At 35.5% G+C, this 21,832-nt stretch overlaps 1 long non-coding RNA gene across 1 annotated transcript in view; it reads right to left on the bottom strand.

The window, feature by feature from the left end:
• Positions 1–866: 866 nt before the first annotated feature.
• The window catches only part of LOC148661393 (uncharacterized), a 93,171-nt gene continuing 72,205 nt past the window's right edge, over positions 867–21,832 (bottom strand). Inside the window, exon 5 of the long non-coding RNA XR_015939530.1 lies at positions 867–1,831. This is a non-coding gene — a long non-coding RNA (uncharacterized LOC148661393). The remainder of the gene's footprint in view (positions 1,832–21,832) is intronic.

Below are 21,832 nucleotides of genomic sequence, written 5' to 3'. Positions count from 1 at the left end.
CAGGCGTCTGGGAGAAAATCTCATTCTTGGCTAATGGGCTTCCCTTTATTGTCTGTTCACGAAAGAGAACTTTCTGAAATCACTGATCAAAACAGAATTTACATAGCTAATTGTGGCATTGTGTGTCTTTTTCCCTTATTTTTCTGAACACATTTTTTCCATTGGCCATGCTGTGTAGAAATATTAAGGAATTCAGTTTAGTTTTAAAATGATAATCCAGGTCGACATCTACAGTAAGTTCCCATTTCCACACTACATTTTCTCTGGAATTTGTCGTTTTAGTTTTTTTCAGTTTGCATAGTACCTGTCTCTGCTTATGTGTTTATCAGTGGACTAATGCTACTCTTCTGCTACATGTTATCGGAATGTATTACCTGTTGAAAATAGATTACACGGATAGTGAAGCTCACATTAACATGTTACAGTTTTCAGCTATACCCTTAAATATTTTCATTTGGTCACAATGTTTAACTATTATGACTATATTTTAAACATCCAATTTCTATTCCACATTTGCTTGAAGTTTCTAAATGCTTAACTGGAGTCATTATTTCCATCTCTAAGGTATCCCACCTACTGACCTATAGAGAGTTGTATCTTCAGAAGCCTTGCTGTGAAGATACCCTCACTGCTGGCTAACTAATAATGACTGATGTCTGAAGTGTATCAAAGAGTGGAATAATAACTAATGCATTGAATTGATTTCATGTTCTTAGGTATATCCAACAGCTACATTCTGCCTGACCTAGATTTTCAGTATGTTCAAGCATTATGTATTTCAGGGATAAAAATAATTACTTCTAATGTTTGAGTAGCATTTTAAAGAAGCATTTTAGGAAGTATATCAACACTAATCAAGAAAAAAAAACTTTTGCAAATTGTATTTGTGGGTTTTGAAATTATGACAGTTAAACATACAGTACATATACAGTACAGGATTTGAATTTAATCATTATTTAAGTGGTAATGGGGAAAATCAATAATTCTTGAATTAGTTACTTGGTCTAGCTCTTTATAGAAGCCCAAATACCATTAAAGGCCTGAATACATATCTCATATTTATAATGAATAATATTGATATAACCACTAATTATTACTACTACTACTTAATATTACTACTAATCATTATCGTCATGTCACAAAAGTTCCCTGCTGGAGTTCAGCTGATTTAGAAAATACAGTAGATGGTAAACTATTTAGTCTCCAGCAATTACAATTGAAAATGAAAACCAGCTGGACTCCAGTATGCTGATGGTGCTCTGTATGTGATTTGACAGACATCTGCAGATGATTGTTAATATATTTACAGTACAAAGGTACACAGATGAGACTTACCCTTAACACTCAGAAGGCCAAACTTCTCTCTATCATCAAGCTCTGAATTCACACACTCCAGTGCCATTGATTCAGATTCACATTGAGTGTCTGAAGAATGTAAATACTTTTTTAAATAGTTTAAATAGTTATTGTTTAGAGATATCTTTCACAGAAGGGAGATATTGATGAAAAAATCCAGAAGCACTTCAAATTTGACCATCTGAGGAAACTGGTGTTTAAGGATAGTAACATGGAACAACATGGCCATAACATGGAGAACCTAAAAGAGACTTAAAAGGACTGGAATCATATCACCAATATTGTTTGCAGAAGATTTTAGATTTTGAGTAGGAAAACAAACAGACAAACAACAGTGTTCTCTCGTAAGCAGGAATCACAATCATCTAAACTATTGTATGATCATCTGTCATCTGCTCCTTTGAGTTGGTCATCACATCTGAATGCCATATTCCAGGCTCCCGAAGGAGGTTCTCTTCTATCAGCTTTTACATCTCTGTATACCAGAGGAGTACAGCAGAGGTTATTCAAAGATATTGCAAAAGCAAACATGAAGAAATGGAACATCAATATCAGATCCTGCAAAATTAGGGGACCTTTAATAAATTAGGTGGATATAGAATATCTGATAAGAAGCCCATAACCAGATTGCTTAGTACATGACTAGATATCTCCTAAGACACCACCTATTCAGCCTGCCAGTGAGTGTGTGAATCCCCTCATTAGTTACCTTTGGGTTAGTGGAATCACAAGTTTAATAATCAATAAATGTATAAATAATAATCATAATGATCACAAGAAGAATCTGTAGAATATTTCTAGAGTGCTATAATTCTTCTTTAATACTTCAAAAGACTATAGAAAAAAAAGAACAAAAGAAGTAATATGTTGCATTACTATCTGGTGGGTAGAATTGTAGTCCTAGATTTGATTGTCGTCTGGGGGCCTTCTCTATAAAGTTTCCCCAGGACAGTGTGGGCCTTCTGTGGTTTCCTCCTGCAGTTCAATAACATGTGAGCGTCCTGAGATAGACAAGCATACCAGACAGCAAGAATCGCACCTTGTGCCCATTTTATACCCTGACTCACTTCCAGCCTGTATTGGACTAAGAGGTTAATTGAATATGAAAAGAAAAAATAGCTGCCTCTAAGTGTACTGTACCTCTGATTTTTAATTTATTAATTTTTAACCCTCATGTACAGTACTGATTGATGTGATTGTGTCTAAAGACGTCTAAGATATGAATAACTATGTAGAAAAAAATGCCATTGGAATACCTGTTTTGGATATGAATCCCTATTCTAAAGGATGCCCTTTGCCAGGAAGTCATACAGTATTCTCTCACCTCTTATGCTTATGTCACCATGTTACGGTATGCCATAAAACTCTTCACGAATGCACATATGGGCTTGGTTTTAGATCTGTTATAACTTCTGTTCAGTGCTTACATTGTATATCACCTTTGAAAGAATCGATCTGTGATTCATAGTATACTTGACCTGCTCACCCACTTGTTTTCTATATTGCCTTCTGGTGGTTTGGAAGCAGAAGAAAATCGGGCTATTAATCATTTCATAAAGAACTTATATACAGCTTTGTTTCTGGAGAAACCTAAAGATCAAATCAACAAATAAACATTTTTTTGTAGTCTGATAACCCTATTGGTAAAATAATGTGAGGTATGCAATAAGGACATTAATTTAAATACAAAAAACACATGTCACTGTACAAAGTGATATACAGCTGCTGAGAAATGAATGGTGAGGATTTTATCACTTGGCAAGACACCATCATTTAAATTGGCATCTTGAGCTAATATTGCTTTAAATCTTCATCAGGAATTGAAGACTCTTGACAAAGTTGAAATATCCACTGTAAATTTTCCTACTCAGTGTTTAACAGACCCACAGTGTGTTGAACCTCCCAAGGCATAGCTTGACTCTGTAGTGCTGTAGGGTGAACAATTCTAAACGTCTTCTACTACGGGAAGTTGAAAATGTCTCCCTCCCCTCAGAGTACCATTGCAATTTGTTATGAAAATCCAGAGCACAGCGCACAAGGCAGAGAGAAAGCAAAACCAAGTTGTAACAAGCCATTAGCTAGAAAACTGTTTGGTGAATATTATAGTACACAAAAATAGAAAAACACAGGAAACTGCCTGGGGAGAAAATTTAAATATGTACTGTACTAATATTTCATTTATTTTCTGCACATGGGAACGGCATTTAGTAACAGCATTTTTAGATCATAAGCAAGAAAATATAATGATTAATGTTTCCTTGAAACTAACCCCAAAATATACATTTTTAAAAAAATGAGAATTGACTCTCAGAGGTGACGTTTGGAACTACATTTCCCACTGTGCTTTTCTGATGTATGAGCTAGATTATTTTTAAAGTAGTTCCTTCATACGTTTACTATATTTTTATACATTATATAACCTAATGTAATCTAGCTCATAATTGTCAGATTGTTTGTTGCTGTCTAGAAGATGAAGTAATGCATGAAGTGTTTTGGAATCTCCTGGAATGAAATGAGCTATGTACCTGTAAATGCAAGAAATTATTATAATTATTACTAAGCCTATTTTTAAATACTATGATATGTAGATTCTAGTAGACACAAGACAGTTTTAGTTTTCTAGATTTTTGCAGAACTTACCATAAAGAGACAATCCATTGGTTTAGTTGTCCTTAAATAAAAACTACTTGGGGCCGCCAGCCAGTCTCTCACAGCAATTATATTCTAGGAGGGAGCTACAGGGGATTTCAACCCTTGGCAGGTTTAAAATAGCCTTGGGGTTAAGTGTATATTAATATCTAAAAGTGTAATAAAAGAAAACAATATGTACCTAATCAATATTCCCTGATTAATTAGCATTTGAGTTTCATTAGAATTTCAATTTTTAGATCGATTTTTTTAAAGTCTTTTAAAGAATAGCCCTTTAGTGTTTTTCAGTCTTTTTACACGTGTAACTCAATTGAGGAAATATTGCCGTCCAAGCGGAAAGACACAGGTCAGAAAATATTTTGAGGAAACTGTATAGTAAATTATTGTTAACAATTTCCCCCACACATATGGCTTCAAATCTAAAAGGTCACCCATTTGTTTTATTAAAAAAGAAGTGACATAAGCACAATTCTGCTGTTATACTTGAACCACTGCATCAAGGCACTTCACAGTTGCTGTAATCATTAATCAATGTAATCAAATTGGACAATTCTACAATAATAGTAGAAATGTAAACTTGTTCAAAATACTATGACGTAATCTGATCAGAGTGTAACACATGTTTCTATAATTATTTATTTTATAATCAGGCAGTTTAACAAAATATATAGTTACATCAAATGTCATATTATCATATAATGTACACTGTGGCATAACATTAATTTGATTTTGATTATAATGTTCTTAAAATACAGTAATTCTTTTAACTTGGGCCCATGACTCAATTTTTCACTTTCTGAGTTTCTGATGCACTTGTGAAGAGCCTTCTGTTTCTCTTTCCCTATGGCATATCTTTGCTATTGCCCATCAAGACTTCTAATGTTTCAATGGGACTCTCCATCTGATAGCCATGTGAAGTGCAAATTCAGCACATTTTCTTTCTTATGATAAGCTAGGTCTGACAAGGTATTGAAGCCCCTTGTAAGGTTATCATACCTCTATAGTTATCTGTCCTGGTGTTTGTCCTCAGGTCTAGAAACTTTCACACAGCCTTTTTTCAAAGGCCATTAATATTAATTTTTAACTTAAAAGGTTTGACGATACATTTTTACATTATTCTTCCCAGCTTAATCTCTCAGTCCAGACCAATTGAGCTCTTGTAAAATGCAGAATTACAAGTTGTGGGTCATTTTTTGTGGTATCGACAATTACAAAACAGATCTTTTCACTTTTAATGATTTAAGATTTATGTCCTGTAAGGCAGAAAAACTAAACATCTAGCAATAGGAATTGCTTTCTAGCCAGCTAGAAACCTTTCTGGCTTTCTAACCCCGCTTCCTGGAATTATTTGAGGATTGTTGTAATGGCTTTCTAAAACAAATTACTGTTATTTGAGTACAATTCACTTCACCATTATACAAGTACTAGTACAAGACTATTTTTTCGAATGTGTTCTTGATCTTGCACTGACTTGCACTAGCTTAAAACAGACTTCTTATTCTGTAGCATGTATTTGTAAATGATACTTAACTTCATCCAATAATTGCCCTGTACAGCACTCCAATTCAGAAATGTAAATATAAGCCCCTAGTTAGTGATTGTGACATTTATGAACAGTGGGACTCCAGAGAGTGGTCCATTATAAACATTGATATATACTCCCTTTTTGTTTGCTGTGCTATAAAAAGGTTGAGTGTTCAAATCCTTTTTTTTACACTGCTAAAACAACTTGCCTAGTGTTCAACTCCAACAACTTGATAAAAGTATGCTTAGTCTTCATAGATGGCTTATCTGCTCCTAAAGAATCCCTTTCACCAGTTTGTGGATATTCAAACAATATGGAAACACTCCCAAATGGACCTTGCAAGACGAAATTCTCATTCTCTCACTTTCCCCGGTGCATATTAAAAAATGGTATGCAAGGCCTCATTTAATTCACTGATTTTACATTCGGATCACTTTCTCCTTTACAGCTATTTTTACTGGGCTTCATTAATCTTTGTTGAATACAATGGCATACATCTTTAATGTGGCTGCTGTCAAGTCGTATTTCAGTTACAGCTGCAAACTGAATGACAGCAAGCAATATTAATAAATTTAACATAGACTATATCAATTTTTAACGGAACAAGAATGAGAAGCTCAGAGGTTTTTTTTCTTCTCTTCAAATTGTTGGATTTATGGCTTGCTCAATAGGCGCATTTCTTCAAACTTGAGGGCCTCAGTATAAATAGATTTACATCTCATTAATAAGTAAATTAGGAAAATGCCTTTCAAGTAGAGACAAGTACATAAGTGTAATCTCCATATTAAAGGAGTAGCCTTTGATAAACCACTGAGGAATAACGGCAGTCGACTATGTGTCATGTAGCTAGTGCCTGAACCCCACACATTCCCACCTTTAATTACACTGGATTATCATTACGGAGTAAGTGTCTCTCCACAAAGGTGCTATAAATGAACAGCATGCAGGGTCCACCCTAATAATTTTACAGAAGCGATGAAATAGGTGGTAACAGTTACGAAAACGAATTATCACCCACTCTCTCTTTTTTTTCCTCCTCCTGTAATAACATTAAAATATTAAGATTAATTCCTTCAAAGCTCGCAAAAAAATTGACGATTAAGGATGCTATTTCAAATTAAAAAAATTACTGCTGTGATTTTAGGTTTTCTTGCCAAATCCCAGCAGAGATAATTTGCTGTAAATTTAAACCCGGTGAGAACTCGCCTGTCTGTGTTAAATAAGAAAGTTACGGTTGATATGAGACATGTTTTTGCAGTAGCTTTAGCGATTATAGGAAATTATATGCAAAGCCGGAGTTCTGATCCGAAGTTAATTTATAATTGTGTAGAACTTATTAATTAGCAATGTTGTTATTAGAGGAGCACACACTACAAAGGATTTATTTTCAAGCAGCAACATGGCATATGAACACTTCCACTGTCCCTTATTTATATTATATTATATTTAATGTTGAGACCATCAAAGTTCAACAGTGGTTTGCCTCTGTGTCTTAGCAGATTTTATCTGTACAACTATTTTTTGTATTTTTTACAAAAACTAGTAGCAATAAACTGCTAAAAGAGATTCAATATATGCAAACCTGATGACACTGACCTGGTGTAAAATACAGAATTTTACATTAAATTACTACTAATTTCTAAATAAAAAAAATTAATACCCTTACTTTATCATCTATTATTTTTATGAGAAACAGCATTCTTAACATTAATGTCATTTTTTAAAATAACAATTATATCATAGGATAGAAATATAACAGATTTATATTAAGATTACACCACCTCAACCAATGAAAGGCAGACTGTAACTGAATATATTTTTTTAAATATAAAATGTGATAACTGAGGTCTTTGAGATGTGTCCAGCCGGCAAGCAGACATTTAAATCCATTCACAGATGCGCCCATGTTTAAATAATTTTCAAAATAGGCAGTGACAAACTAACATGTTGAATTAGCATATTGTTTATCACTGTCTCCTGGGAGAAGGCTTGCTGTATAGAAAGTTTTAACATGAATCTGCCTTAGATAACACATACAATGCAAACACTGAACCACTTCGGAAGACACAGTTTCAGCTGTGTGCTCCTATGAAACTTGTTTACATTCTTATGATCTGACTTTTCATCAGTCTATAAAGCAAAACTCAAAGAGGATCCCATACCTTCAAAAGTACCATTTTTTAAAAAAAGATACAGTATCTGAAAGGAAAAATAAACAAACTCAGACAGGGACATGTTGCCTACTTTAAGAAGTCAGGTCAATCTCTATATACTTAAGTGAATCTGCATAGATATAAAAAGTAATATAAAGGAATACTTATACCATCAAATATAAAAAACAGTTCTTGTCTTTTTATTACTTTTACAGAAGGGCAGTAAAATGCACAGCAGTGTGATAAGATGCTATTTTTGTACACCATACACTCGACATTATTAAAACAGCATTTTCAATCTAATTTTTCATGTCTCTTTGCTTTTACCACAGAAAAGTATTTCTATCAATATGCTGTCTGTATAGCATATATATTTATACACATATATGCAGTATTAATTTATGTGAAGTAGTCTCTATACAAAAAATACTTTGGATATGCTCAAAAGAAATTCATTCTCAAAGGAAGTGTATCCTCAAAGAAATCTAGGAAATATGAAATTCTTTTTAATGTCTGGATAGGCAGTAAAGCACAGTCCTGGCTGTGACTTTGCCATATTAACAACTGACCTGGATTCCTATGAACAACAAGCCAGAATCTTTCAGTATACTAGGAACATCAGCTTGTGGACCTTGATTGCATCCTCTCCAATTGTAGCATAATTTATTTTCATGGGTTGTCATTAGGTAAGATTCTAGAGGGCTATACAAGCTTGTAACTTTTTTACCAATACCCCTATGGATGTATACAAGTACTGTACAATAAATCCCTCTCTTGAAAGGTCATCAATAATTTCAATGAAAAAACAATATAATATGCATTCTTCATACAGGTATATTGTTGTCATAATACAAGAAAAAATACGTTTTAATCACTGTGTTTATTACACATTACATTTCTACAGTACACCCTCTTTCATCTGTAAACTTTTTTTTGATAAGTCTTGCACAAAAATTTCAGACATCCTTCCTTAGGACTAATGTTAGGTGCAACAAATCCTACATTATGCAGAAAATCTTCAAAGCTTTTCTTGTAACTAATTCTTACAGATTCTGCTTCTTACAATAAGAGGTATGACAATATCTTTCACAAACACTGGAAATTTCCAGTACAATTCTCATCTAATATAGTCAACCTTTACTTACTATCATTTACAACTTTCATTCTCTTTATATTATTTCAGCTGGAGATGACATTTAAAATATTTCAGACATAAGACAAAGTAAGTTACGATGCTGCAATATGAAGATTGTTTTTGATACATACCAGCAAGTTGACCCAGCAACACTCTCCTACTAAAGTACAGAAGTAAACACCTTTACTATACTAGCCTATGACTTTACTTCATCTGGTAACTAAATGATTTTTAAGCATTGAATTGAACAAATCCTGTTTTCCCATCCATCTGTAAAGCTTGTTCAAAAAGGTGCTTCTGAAGAAACCCATGGTGCAATCAACAGCAATTGGGATAATTGGGATAAATGTGAATAATTTCAAAAGAGATTGATGGATTTCTTTTAAAGGAAAAAAAAACAAGGCTTGTGTGGTATTCAGTATTGACTGAATAATAAGGAGGTTTAGGGAAACTATCACCTTTGAAAGCTTTTCTTACAAGAGCTCTGTGGATATAATGTATTTTTATTCCTGCTCTATAACAACTATAATGAATATAACGGGTTATAATTTTATAAACCCCATTAATCATGACATAATAAACACTTAAAGAAAAATAAATTTAATCTGCTTCCCACATGTTTCATTTGTACTGTTATGATGCCTTAATTCATATCAAAAACAAGACAAAAAATACATGCCTAAGCTATTCTCTAGTTAAGGATTTTTAGCAAAGGTGGCTAAAAGCCCCTAAAATCCAGCGATCTCTGTCAATTGGTGAAGATTACTGTTCTGATATTCTGAAAATATAGTGACTGTTGATACAATGATACTGTACACATGGAGTGGATTCATTATTATGTTGCTTGTGTGTCATATTAAGTAAGCCGATTAGTGATCCGTGGAGTTTACACTTGGCTGCAGCTGCGATGGTCGCTGAAGCGGGTTTGGAGAGGTCATGGAGAATGACTATCGGGCGGCCTCAAGGATGTTCTGGCAAACCATTGGCCAACTCGGTTAAGGTGGTGACGTCACCCAGGCTGTGTTCAGCAAGGGCTGGGAAATGTTGACCTCCACTGGGGGGATATCATTGAAAGGTGGAACTCTTGAATCCATTGGACATGCCATCCTTTCAGGAGGCAGAGCTGGAACCATCTGGGACAGGATCTATTTCTGTGGCTAGGGTCGCTAGAGTGATTTAACTGATCCATGGTGGTAGGGGTGCCTGCACATGTTGCAGACTTATGACCGTGTACCCCGGGGTATGTTGTGGATGGTGTTTCGGGAGTATGGGGGGCTGGGGCTGGTGTCACATGCTGTATTTGTGGAGCAAGAGTCATGTCCGCATTCTCAGAGTTAAATCGAGCCTGTTGAAGTCCTTATGAGTTGTATTTTTGAGTTAACTTTAATATGACCTTATGCATCTGAACAGATTTACTTTGGAGCTATTAATTAAGAGTATATTTTAAAAAAAAAATCAAAACAGAAATTAGATAACATATAAGGAATATTTAGGGGTGTGCCTATTGTTGGGAAGAATTGTAAGGAGGGACATTGGCTATTCTATACAGTATACAGTATGTATTCCCCAATCCTGGTAGCAGCAATCCAGTTTGTTTTATAGGTCACCTGTTTGAGATTGGCAACTGTAAAATACTGTGTTCCCTGATGGTAAAAGAGTACTTGAATTGTAATCCTAAACGATTTTTAAATAACCTACTATAATTTAATAATCACCTATTTAATTATTAAAGTTTATTAAATTATTAAAGTTATTTAAAATATACCTGCTGGACTAGGTCTCTCTAGGACCAGGGTTGGAGACCTCTGTTTTATACTGAGCTGAAGAAAAACAAAAAACAGTTGTGCATTATGCTAACCTTCACCAACATTGTATACATTTTGAGAATCTTTTCCACAAATCTTAAAGGTATACATGTATTCTGAGGACTCAAAGTCTCAAAAGATGAATGTTTACACGGAGTGCAGGTTGTGCACTTACAGTCCAGGCATTGCTGGCCTGGGTTTAGGGAACACCTACAGTATACCTGAGGCTGCAGCACACAGCTAGCTGAGCCCTGCCAGGACATGGTGTTTTTGGTTCATCAAGGAAGAGTGACCCCATAGGACTTGTTTTTATTACCAATAGGAAGCAGTGTCTTTTCCGGGATTGATGCTAACTTACTTGTGGGGACGGTGAGAACAGCACTATGAAAATGTCAGGTGACTGGGACAATTATACATTTTACAGGAACGTATGTAGTGTCTTGGCCCCTCAGAGGGTTGTAGCAATAAATGTAAAAGTTGGTGTTACAATATTTTTTTCTAATGAGAAATATAAATGGTGGTTTACAATTTTAACGTAGACAAATACCCACATTTCATGCCTTTGATTATTATATTTATGCACTGCTTATCTGTGTTTGAAAGGGGCATCATTTTACTCAGATGACGTGCAATAACATTGACACCAGAAAGACTACAACTGTATGGAAATAAACATTAAAGTGACTGAAAATGAGCTCTCCTGGCAAATAATCAGGATTGACAAGTATTCAAATGAATAATAATTGTAAAATATCTGATTTCAATCATTAGTATCAAATATACAGCATGTAATTTGAGACTCTTGAGAACTTAAAAAACTGCAGTTCATGCAACACTGCTTTATCAATACCTGATGTTAAATAGCTGTCAATTCCATTTTCCGAAATAGTTGGTCTGTCAGCACCTGAACAGCAACTGTATTGAACTTAAATAATCACTGTAATTGTCAATATAACAAGTGGAAGGTATAATATGGATTTTTTTCTTAAATGGGAAAACAGTAGATAATGTTTTGAAGGCTGATACTCTTGTAAATAATTTGGGTAACATTAAAGAGAAAGTGAAACCTTGGAGTAATGACTTTTTTCTCAAATAGCTGCAGGCAAAAATTCCCAATGTACCTTAATAAGTTTGTTCATCACCAAGCAGCAGTAAACACAAATATTAATAGTCTCAGGATTCCATGTGAAAATACAGATATGTCAAACAAAGTTGAAAGCAAACTCACAATTTGGAATAGAATGTTTTGACTCCACAAAAGGATTCACATATTTAACATACTGTAGATGTTGTCTACTGATCCAATGGCTGGCCATCAAAACAGAATGAGGCAGGGGTTTATCACTTCAAGGCAAGGACCAAGGGAGGGCTAACAGACAACTCTGTGATTTTTGAGTGACGCACTGTGTAATGATTCACGCATCCTACAGAGTAGTTGGGATTATGATACATTTAGTGATAAATGTAGTGCATGCTAATAAACAACCTCTAATTCAACATCAGGATGCCGGCCAAGTGTTAATCCTTCTACTCTACTCATGTCTGACCTGTAGGTAAATAGTCTATGTCTGCCTCATGGCATTAAAACAAGAACTAATAAGTCATTTAATATGCTGCATGGATTTACAGTACCTTTACTCCATACTGTATATCTCTCTGTATATTAAGCTTAAATATAGTATGTGTTCTAATTAGTACATAACTGCATGAATTCACAGATTTAACCTGTAATGACACGCCAAAGAACTTGTCTTTACTATTTGTGTAGCAATTCACACACTATGTGGAAATCCTGCTGATCTTTTAAAAGTAAAAAAATAAGAAGTAAGCGAAGAAACTTGTGCCTTTTAATATCAACTTTTCCAAGTATTAACTTTTAGAATGCATCTATAAAGGTCACAGGGAAGGAAATTTAACTAGGTGCCATAATGTGGCAAGAGAATAAAAATTAATGGCTGAAATAAATTGTCATTAGAGGGGCCAGGTTCTGATTTATTGTGATATTCTACAAGTTTTTGGAGGGGATTAAGAGTCCCCTAAAAAAGGAACATTAACAAGTCACATAAAAAGCAGAATTAAACCAGCCCCATAATATGCGTGGGGTATAAAGAATCACGAGAGAAATAAATTGTCCAGGAATGATACTGTTTAAGTTTTATTCTGACAGACCGCCTTGACGGGAGGATCCTGTTTTAATTTTTAAGGATCGGGTCCGTTTTTGGAGTTCATTAAAGGTCCTCATTAACAGATCTCATAAAAAATGAAAAGAAATTAGGGGCCATAATTTGACAGAAGAACTAAGGCAACAATAATGACAGGAAATAAACTGACAGAGGAATGATAAACTTAATGCTTCACTCCAGTTTCCTCTATTAGGTGTCTGCTGGAGCAAATGTCATTCATATTTTAGCCACAGTATACCGCTAATTAGGTCTGGCTTTCTGCTCTTGAATTAAATTTCAAGATTCCCCCCTCACCTTTAGAGCAAAATCATTTGAATTCAAAAGAAAAGAGCTAGTGACAGGGAAGAAAAAAAAAACTTTCTTCTTGGGTCGTTTTAATGAGATAAAATTCCCGCTTCTCCCCATTTCCCTGCTATAATTGCTGATTATGTTGTTACACACTAGCAGCTCTCTACACTCTCCTCCCAATCATTATGATTTAGGCTGGCATTTCGTGGTGCTTCAAAGGCAGACTGAAGTGGTTTGAGTCTAATTTTGCACTCCTTTAGGCCACAGGTATGAACCAAGGTAAACACTGCATGGTTATTGTTAATTACCCCTTAGGCCTAGCCAGGCCAGCTCTGTTCCAGCTGACCCCTATGATAATAAAGCTTAGGGGCATATTGTATTTCTTTTGACAGATTAATTAGAAATTCAGCTGTAGAGGCACAAAGCAACTCTGCCATGAATATTTAAATAGACTGACACAAAAAAATCATGAAAGGCCTGCTGAACTACATGACAGACAGGGGATATTAGGCAAGTGATTCTAATCAATAATCTCTTGATCTCTTACATATTAATACACTGCCTGCTGTTATTAAGCTCCATAATAAGAAGGTGGGGGGGGAGGGGGTAGATGGTAGGGGGGAGAAAGTTAGTGTAGCTCTGCTGTAGGCCTTGCTCGGCCCCTGGTGGATACACTAACTGACTGAGAAAATGCACAGAGGAACCAAACCTCAGCCTCTTCAATCTAATCCAATCTTAAGGACTGGCAGCTCTGAGCATCACTGACTGGATAATTATTGGCCCTGACAAGGTGAAGGCGTTTGCAGGCAAATGAGATAGGAAGTGGGATAAGTCCCCAGACCACCCAGAGCTGGGGCAGGCTTTAGAACTGGTGACGAGCTGCTGCTCGGGCTTGTATCTGCACTAACAGGGGAAATTTGGGAATCATAGTGCTTTTGAGTGATGTTGAAGGGTCAGTGACAGTCGATCGCTGGGAGCTTGTTGTTACTGTTGTTAATGTTAACTTTAACACCAAGTCAACTGGATTTACCCAAGGTCCCACTGCTCATCTCCTAGAACACCAAGGCCACTGAATGAATAAAACAGCACACTAGCTACCAGCAATGTAATATTTTACATTTGTAATGCTTAAAAAAAAGAGCAGGAAAAAAAGTCTTAAACAATTACGGATGTGAAGTAAAGGAAACATGTTGGATGGATTGCAATTTAATCTAACACAGCCAGTATGTTTTTATTCATCTAGGGACACAGGGCTGGGCTACATTTTCTTTAAGTTAAGGACTGTACAAGCTTATTATACTTGATTTATATCTGTAGGGTTGCATTGCTTAAGGATGTAGAATATTTTTTAAATCAAATTACACTCAGTCAGTTAAAGATATTAATGGATACCACAGAACTTTAAATTTGGTATTGTGAAAATATCCTTCTCACTCTTCTCACACTGCAACATGAAAGAGGGCATGTTAATAGTACAGCTAAATTCTTGTGAGGAAAATCCTTTGTGAAAGTGGTGGGTGGATACAAATATTGTTATGGCTACTCTAAAAGATTCCTTTAATCTGAGACCTTTTGTATGGTTGTCTGAAATACTCTGTACAGTGTAGCTGTCAGTTTTAAAACTGAGATTATACATACCAAACTACAACTGTTAAGGTATAACATTTTATTTAAAGTTCAGCTTGAGATTCAACACAGATGCGTGTGATAAAAAGTATTATTTGCCTTTAAAAATTAAGATTGTATGTAAGATAGTAGATTACAAAGATAGTATTTCATTAAAGGATCGTTTTTAATAAAGATTGTGTTTTTGTTATGGTAAAAATACATTGTAAAGCAGATACATGTTTTCAATGAGTCTTGTAAAAACTTAGTATTTCATATGGCAATTAAATTTCATTACCTTATAAAAACAATTGGTAGTAAGTGATGAAGTAAAAACAATCAATTCTCCTTAACTGCCGGTATTCCTGTATTTCTTGTATTTTAGCAGTTCAAAGTCTAAATCCTGTAGTCAAACCAATTCAGAGAAATTGGCTTTCAAAACAACATGGAAACAGACTTTGGTCCTATACTGTATTTTGACACCTTTCCAACAAGTTCAAGCAAGTTACAATAATGTTGAATTCTCATAGGTATGGTTAACATGAAAACAAATTATTGTGGTTACAAATAGGACAGTTGACAAGGAGGAAAAGCTGCAACAGAAGTAGAAAGCCACACTTCGTAGAAAAAAACGAATTTTTTGGCTCATACTACAGTAAGAAAAAGTGTCCTGACGTACGACATGGAGGGGCAGCCAGTATCTGGAAGTAATTATGGTCAGTTCAAAACGAATAAATTCCATATTACCTTGCTGGATGTCTGTAAAGGCAGTTTGTGGAGGTATTTTGGTGAGGTTTACTTTTTGGAGCTTAGCAACATAAATTTGTTGTCACAGAACTATTAAATACAATAGACACATGTTGGCAGGGAGCACACAGCAGAGGAATGGAACTGATTAAAGGCAAGTCCATGAAATAATAATGTAAATGGGCCCAGTGCAGGATTTCAATATCCCATGACAACACTCAATTGTCGATAAATGCTACAGTGTCCAGGATGCTCCTCAGATAATGCCAGAATTCCGGGATTTATTTCCTTCTGCCTGCAGTCTGAAACAGGAAATACCAGTAAACTGTGGGAATCCATACAGGAAATAAAAAATGGGTAGGAAGAGGAGGGCTGCTTGGAAATTTTTATGAGATGCTGCTTACTCTAAATCTATAACAAATGTCCTTCACCCACACACATTCAAATGGCAATGTGGGAATTTAATTGAATACTTTTCTGTTTTTTTTTCATGTGATTTAAACCCAGGTAGGGTTTCATACAATAACATGTGAGCACCTGGTGAACAAGTTAGATGATACTTAACAGCAATAAATCATGATTTTAATAGATATGCAGCAGGGATATTTACTGCTCCAATTGTTCAATTTGGAAAGAATAAAAAAGTGAAACACTGCTTAAGTCTTCAAACTGAACCATACAAAAAATAGAGTGAGAGCAAGGAAGAAAGGCAAAAACAAGAAATCCAATATTTCTTAAAAATTGAAGGGCAATTCAAATAGACAAAAGTATCATGTGTTTAATATATGCTTAACCTTTATATGTTATAGGGTAGATCTCTCTTTTAAACAAAATGTATCCATCTGCCTCTGTTCTCCTACAGTTTCAAATGGCATTTCTAAAATTATATTATGATTTTTCTCAGTTTACAATTTACACTGCACTTTAGTTCCCTTTGTGCAGAAAATTATGATGTTATATTCAACCTCTAGTATAGCCGGCCCCTGCTTAATTTTATAGCAGGGTATCATAATATTTCACCTACTGTGGGCAGGTTGTGTCTAACATTGTCATAAAATGCACATAGCCTGTGACACATGCAGTACATTGCAAATGACATGCTATTACATTTCTTCAAATAAGTTACTCTATATAGAGATTGTACAATATTTTTGGAGGATATTTTGTACAATATTTCCCTGTAAATCACGATTGCACTTTTTTTCTAACACAAATGTAATAAAAAGTTCCTTGAAAAAGGTCAGTAAGAAAGAGGTTCAGATACTTTCAAAAATTTGTGGTGATAAATTTTCATGTCAAGTGCCACCGCAATATGGTTGGAAAATCTCTAGACAGACTAGATGTAGAATAGCGTGACTCATGTAAATATGGGCATCTCAAATCATCCCCGTCAACACAACTACTGTATTTATCTCCCATGGGGAGTAATAATGGCTGGGCACATTTTGTTTTTAATACCCCATTACAGTCCTATCAAGAACGTTTTGCTTGCTTGAGCTGACAACTTGAAATGTAGAAAAAAGCTAATGTACACAATGCTCACTAACAAAAACAATCATGGTGGTTGAAAGAAAGGGTGTCTGCTTTGTACGTGTTTGCGGCAATGTAAATGTAATGGTAATCCGCAATAGTAAAAAGATTAATTATTATTAAATTGAAATAGGAATTCTCGCAGGCTGCCAACGACAGAAATAAAAGGGGAATATGAAGTCGATGAACATGACAATTGATAGCCATGATAGTTTGATAGTTCTTATATAAATAAATGGATCATCAAGGATTCATCCCCATTAACTGTCAGAAAAAGTTAAATTGTAAAAGGGGCCTTGCTCATGTGAAGTGACTTTCCGTTCGAACAGATACAGATCTCCTAGAACCCCATTTCAGACTGATTCCCTATTCCCTAAAGTGAATCTCTACCCACTGCTAGCCTTGTAACACACAGACAGTCTACTGTAAAGACTTTTGACAATAAAGTAAATTTTTAATGTTGATAATATATGTAGCCCCAATGCAGCTGAAAGGTTTAATGAGGGTAAGGTTTCATTCACGGATGGATGATTCTGGAGCCAGCAGATGGAGTCTCCATGGCTGATCCATGAATGTTAGCGAAGTGAAGCTGGGCATCACCTGTGATATGAAACAGTACATAGTGTAGATACCCTAACAAGCACTTCTGAAACAGGGCTCTTGAGTAAATGTGGACAGCTGTTGCAAGCTATTTCTTGTGTTGCTGTAGCGTTTGCAATACATAAGATAAAATATAAGCATGCTTGCCAAATGCAGTAGCTAGCCTATCTACTGCCATAGGTTTTATATCTGAATGCATTTATAGAATCTTTCTGTTGAAGTAGCTGATTGTCTGAATGAATGACACACTACTGTAACCTCCAATCAACCAGTCACAATTTCTTTCAATTGAACTTTGTGTTTGGCTGTCAATAAACTCTTTCTTCATTTGATATCAGTGAATGTTTTTTGCCCATTTGTCTGCTTGTCTGTCCCTAATTAAATTCCTGTTTATTTACCAGTGTATGTAATTATTCTACCACCATTAATGTATTACCTATGTTGCACAGAATCTAGGCTGAAATTACTTTGAGGACCAGAGAATTAATTCCTATGTTAGTCATCAATATCAAGGTTCTTAATCAAGATCACAGCACTTCACTTTCAATGAAAGGGAGTTCTGTAGTTAGAGCACAGGTATACATTGCCTAGTAAAATTAAATTTTCCTGTTTTGTGAAACTAGAAGACAATACATACACAGTTGTTTGTGACACAGGATTTATGTTTTTGTGGCAAAATAAATAGCCAAAACATTACTTCTTCAACTACTGTATCACAATGCCTAGCCTAGCATTTAACAATACTCAATTAATCAAACTGAACTTTAGGACATGGAGAAAGACTGTGGGCCTTTATAATTTCCAGTGTCAAACTTTCTGTGCTGTTTGGATGGGACAGTTGTTACTGGGATTTTAGTAACAGCCCTCGAAGTCCTTGTGCATGACAAACAAGCTGGACATTATACTTCATCTATTAGGACTTCCCTCTTATCATCGTGCCAAGCAAGGTCCTTGCCAGGGTAATTCTAAGCCACTTGGCATTGCTCATGGCATGTGACTGGGAAAGACCTATTGTAGGATCAGGCTGGGATAGTTGAGCACAGATGCCACTATTAGTGTCCAATGACAGTGTGAGTTTTCACAGTTAATGTGTTGCACCTCTGCTCGGTAATTTCAGCCAAGGCATAAAACACATTATACAGTAGGTACCAGCTATGTGCCATCAGAGCTCCCAAATACATGCTGAGGCTATGTACACTGACTGACAAAAGTTGGAGCCATTCTCTTTACATTCCCCCATCTGAGTAATACTCAGACAGGCTAGTGTCCAATCAATGCTTCCAGCTGGAAAACAGGCTTTATGTGAAAAAAAAATAAAGATCTATGTGCATCATTACATATTAGCCACTATAATAATTTAGTAGTTTAAATCATTGTTACCAGTAATGTCACAAACTATGTGAAAATTGTCTTTGATAACTTTTCAGGCATACACCGTCCATCTATATTTTAACCAATTCTTCCACTTCAGAGCCTACGCCAGCAAGCAAAGGTTGCAAGGCAGGTTACATCCAATATGGGACTCTAGTCCATTGCAGGGCAGATGCACAGACACAAACATGGACAAGCACACACTCACATCAGGGCAGATTTCCCAGAGGCCAACCATTAAGCTACCAGTATGTTTTTAAACTGTGGAAGGAAACTGGAGCACCCGGAGGAAATCACACAAACATGTGGAGAACATATAAACTCCACACAGACAGCACCCCTGGTCTGGAATTAGAGCCAGAGCCCCAGTGCTGCGAGGTAGCAATGCTAATCACTCTGTCACAGTCATGAATATACATTGGATGATATCAAATGCCTGCTATTTTACCTTCCTGCAAACAAGACATAAAGTGAGTGTCAAAAGAGTAAAAAGAGAGAAAAGCAGAGATAAGGAGTGGAACGGAGACAGAATGGAAGCCAGAGAAAAAGACATGGGCGACGGGTTGTGTGCATAAACATGAAGGATGTGCAGCAGGGAATGGTATGAGTCCCAGTATTGGGGTTTAGCAGAAGCCAGGCCTCAGGGAGACACTCCTCTAAGGGGACAGCATAAGGCTGCCTGGTGGCACACAGAGAAATGACTGTGAAATCCATCTGGAAAGGCCACCCTCCAAGCTAGCTAACAGATCCCACACAAAGTGAGAAGAGTATATATAAATATTTTCATTACAGATATTAATATTGCCGTTATAATAAAGATATTGGTTAAAGTGCTTTCGTTCGTTATTAATCTGATAATAATTTAGATCGCAGCACATAAGTGGAAAAAAGGTACAAAGTTTGAAGCATGTTATTAAAACACCTTGCAAAAAATGGATTAACTCATACATAACATGACAGCTAAGGTCCATGTTTCTCAATGTTTCGTATTTTACTGAAGGCCTAGTATTATTTAATCCTTTGATGAGATTTAGTTACAATGAGGTCTGTTAGCAGGTGCCCTGAGACTAATGACACACAAGGTGAAGAGAAGCCACTCAGCTTACTAACAATCCTGCCTCTGTCCTGCAAATGAACCTGTAGTTATTAAAGTGAGACAGGCAGAGCCATTCATCTTCCCTCTTCCAGTATTTCCTTAAATAATCGGATTTAAAGACTGAGCTGTGTAATTACTGTAAATATGCCATATCATGAATAATAAATAAAACTGCTTTAAAATGCCTTTTAAAGCAATCCATAATGATTTTTAACATATCAAACGACATTATTAGTGTGTTGATTCTGCATTCAGCATATGATGGTACAATAATGTTTTATTTTATTCACCTTACCTAAATGCAGGGGATTACCTGAGTGTAGTTAATTAGCAATATATAGTAATAACCTCATTATGGATTCATATTAATCATGCTCAGAGAGCTTGAAAATATGCTGTTTCTATGAGTAGTTTTATTTTAAATTAAGATGGAAACATGTTTAAAATGTGTATTTATTCAGTGAAATTGTGCTTTATTTCTTCTGACAAACTTTTTAACCCATTCTGGTCTATACAGGAAATTTCTGTCTCTGGTGGTGATAATGTAACATAGCCTCAGGCAACATTTTCCAACAACTAGTTACAGACTTCCTGGAGATGCAGCATTTATTTTAAAACCCAGGGGCTGTGCTAGACCTCACTGTAAGGAAAATCTGTTAAAAATCAAAAGTTCATAGTAGTGAAAACAATAGAAAAGACAATACAGTATGTCTGGGCTCTTTGAAATAATATTCTGAATTATTTTACTCCTCTGTATTCATTTTCATACAGATAATTGTGTGTAAGTTTAATAATAATTTTAGCATACATTAAGATATTTTTCACCATATGGTGTTTATTATTTAAAAATAGGTGAACTGCTACATACTGTACCTGTATATATTTTTAGTAGATAAGGAACAATGAAATGTTTAAATGTTTAATGGTATGTAGTAGGTCAAATGAACTTTTGTTCTTGAAATTACATTTACTTAAGGTCTATAATACAAAACACGAATAAACATAAGTGAAATGTAGTACAACATGATTAAAGATAGGGATGCGGCAGTGTTTTTTAAAATAAGCATGAAGTTATTTTCTCACCAAAGAGAAATATAAAAGCAGAGTGGTGTTAAATTCAAATCTAAACATAAAAGCAAGATGGTGTTGTGTGCTAACTGATATTCACCATCTTTTAAGAACAAAAAACTACCTGTCTCACTGTCAGTGTACACACAGAACACCCAACTCCATACACTTAGAGTACAATTAGCTACAATTGTTCAGATATGCTTTGAGGTGGTAGCCCAGGGATTAGGTTGATAATCCCTATACCTCAGCTCATTTACCCAAATCACTCTGGCTTCAGCCAGGGCAAATTGTTTTCACTGGAAGCCCCTTACCAGCTACTAAAGACCTTCCTTTTCATCCAATAACATCAAAACAAACTGTGTAGGCTACCCACGCCATTAAAGCCAATTGCCTCTCAAGTTTCTGAGGGACTTGTGTTTTTCCTCATTTATTTTCTCTCCACTGATGTAACTCACATGCCACTTTCTTGTCTTGAAAGAAGGGGAAAAACAGCAGATTATTGATTTGCTTCTGAACAGAAGACCAACCTAAAAGCCCCAATGAATTGTCACTCATTATTGAAATTACTGAACACTAATTAAACTGGCAGCTCAAATCCCTACAGGCAGCACTCTTCTGAAGCTGAAATTCAGATACTTGGACAGTGCAAGAGAGAAAGCATTAGCAACTACAAGGATGTTAATGAGCTTTGCATTAATTTTTTTGTGTCTTTTAAGGT

Source organism: Lepisosteus platostomus, chromosome 6 (assembly GCF_059453375.1).
Source record: "Lepisosteus platostomus isolate fLepPlt1 chromosome 6, fLepPlt1.hap1, whole genome shotgun sequence".
NCBI classification, from domain to species: domain Eukaryota; kingdom Metazoa; phylum Chordata; class Actinopteri; order Semionotiformes; family Lepisosteidae; genus Lepisosteus; species Lepisosteus platostomus.
This window is presented reverse-complemented; position numbering and strand designations above follow the sequence as displayed.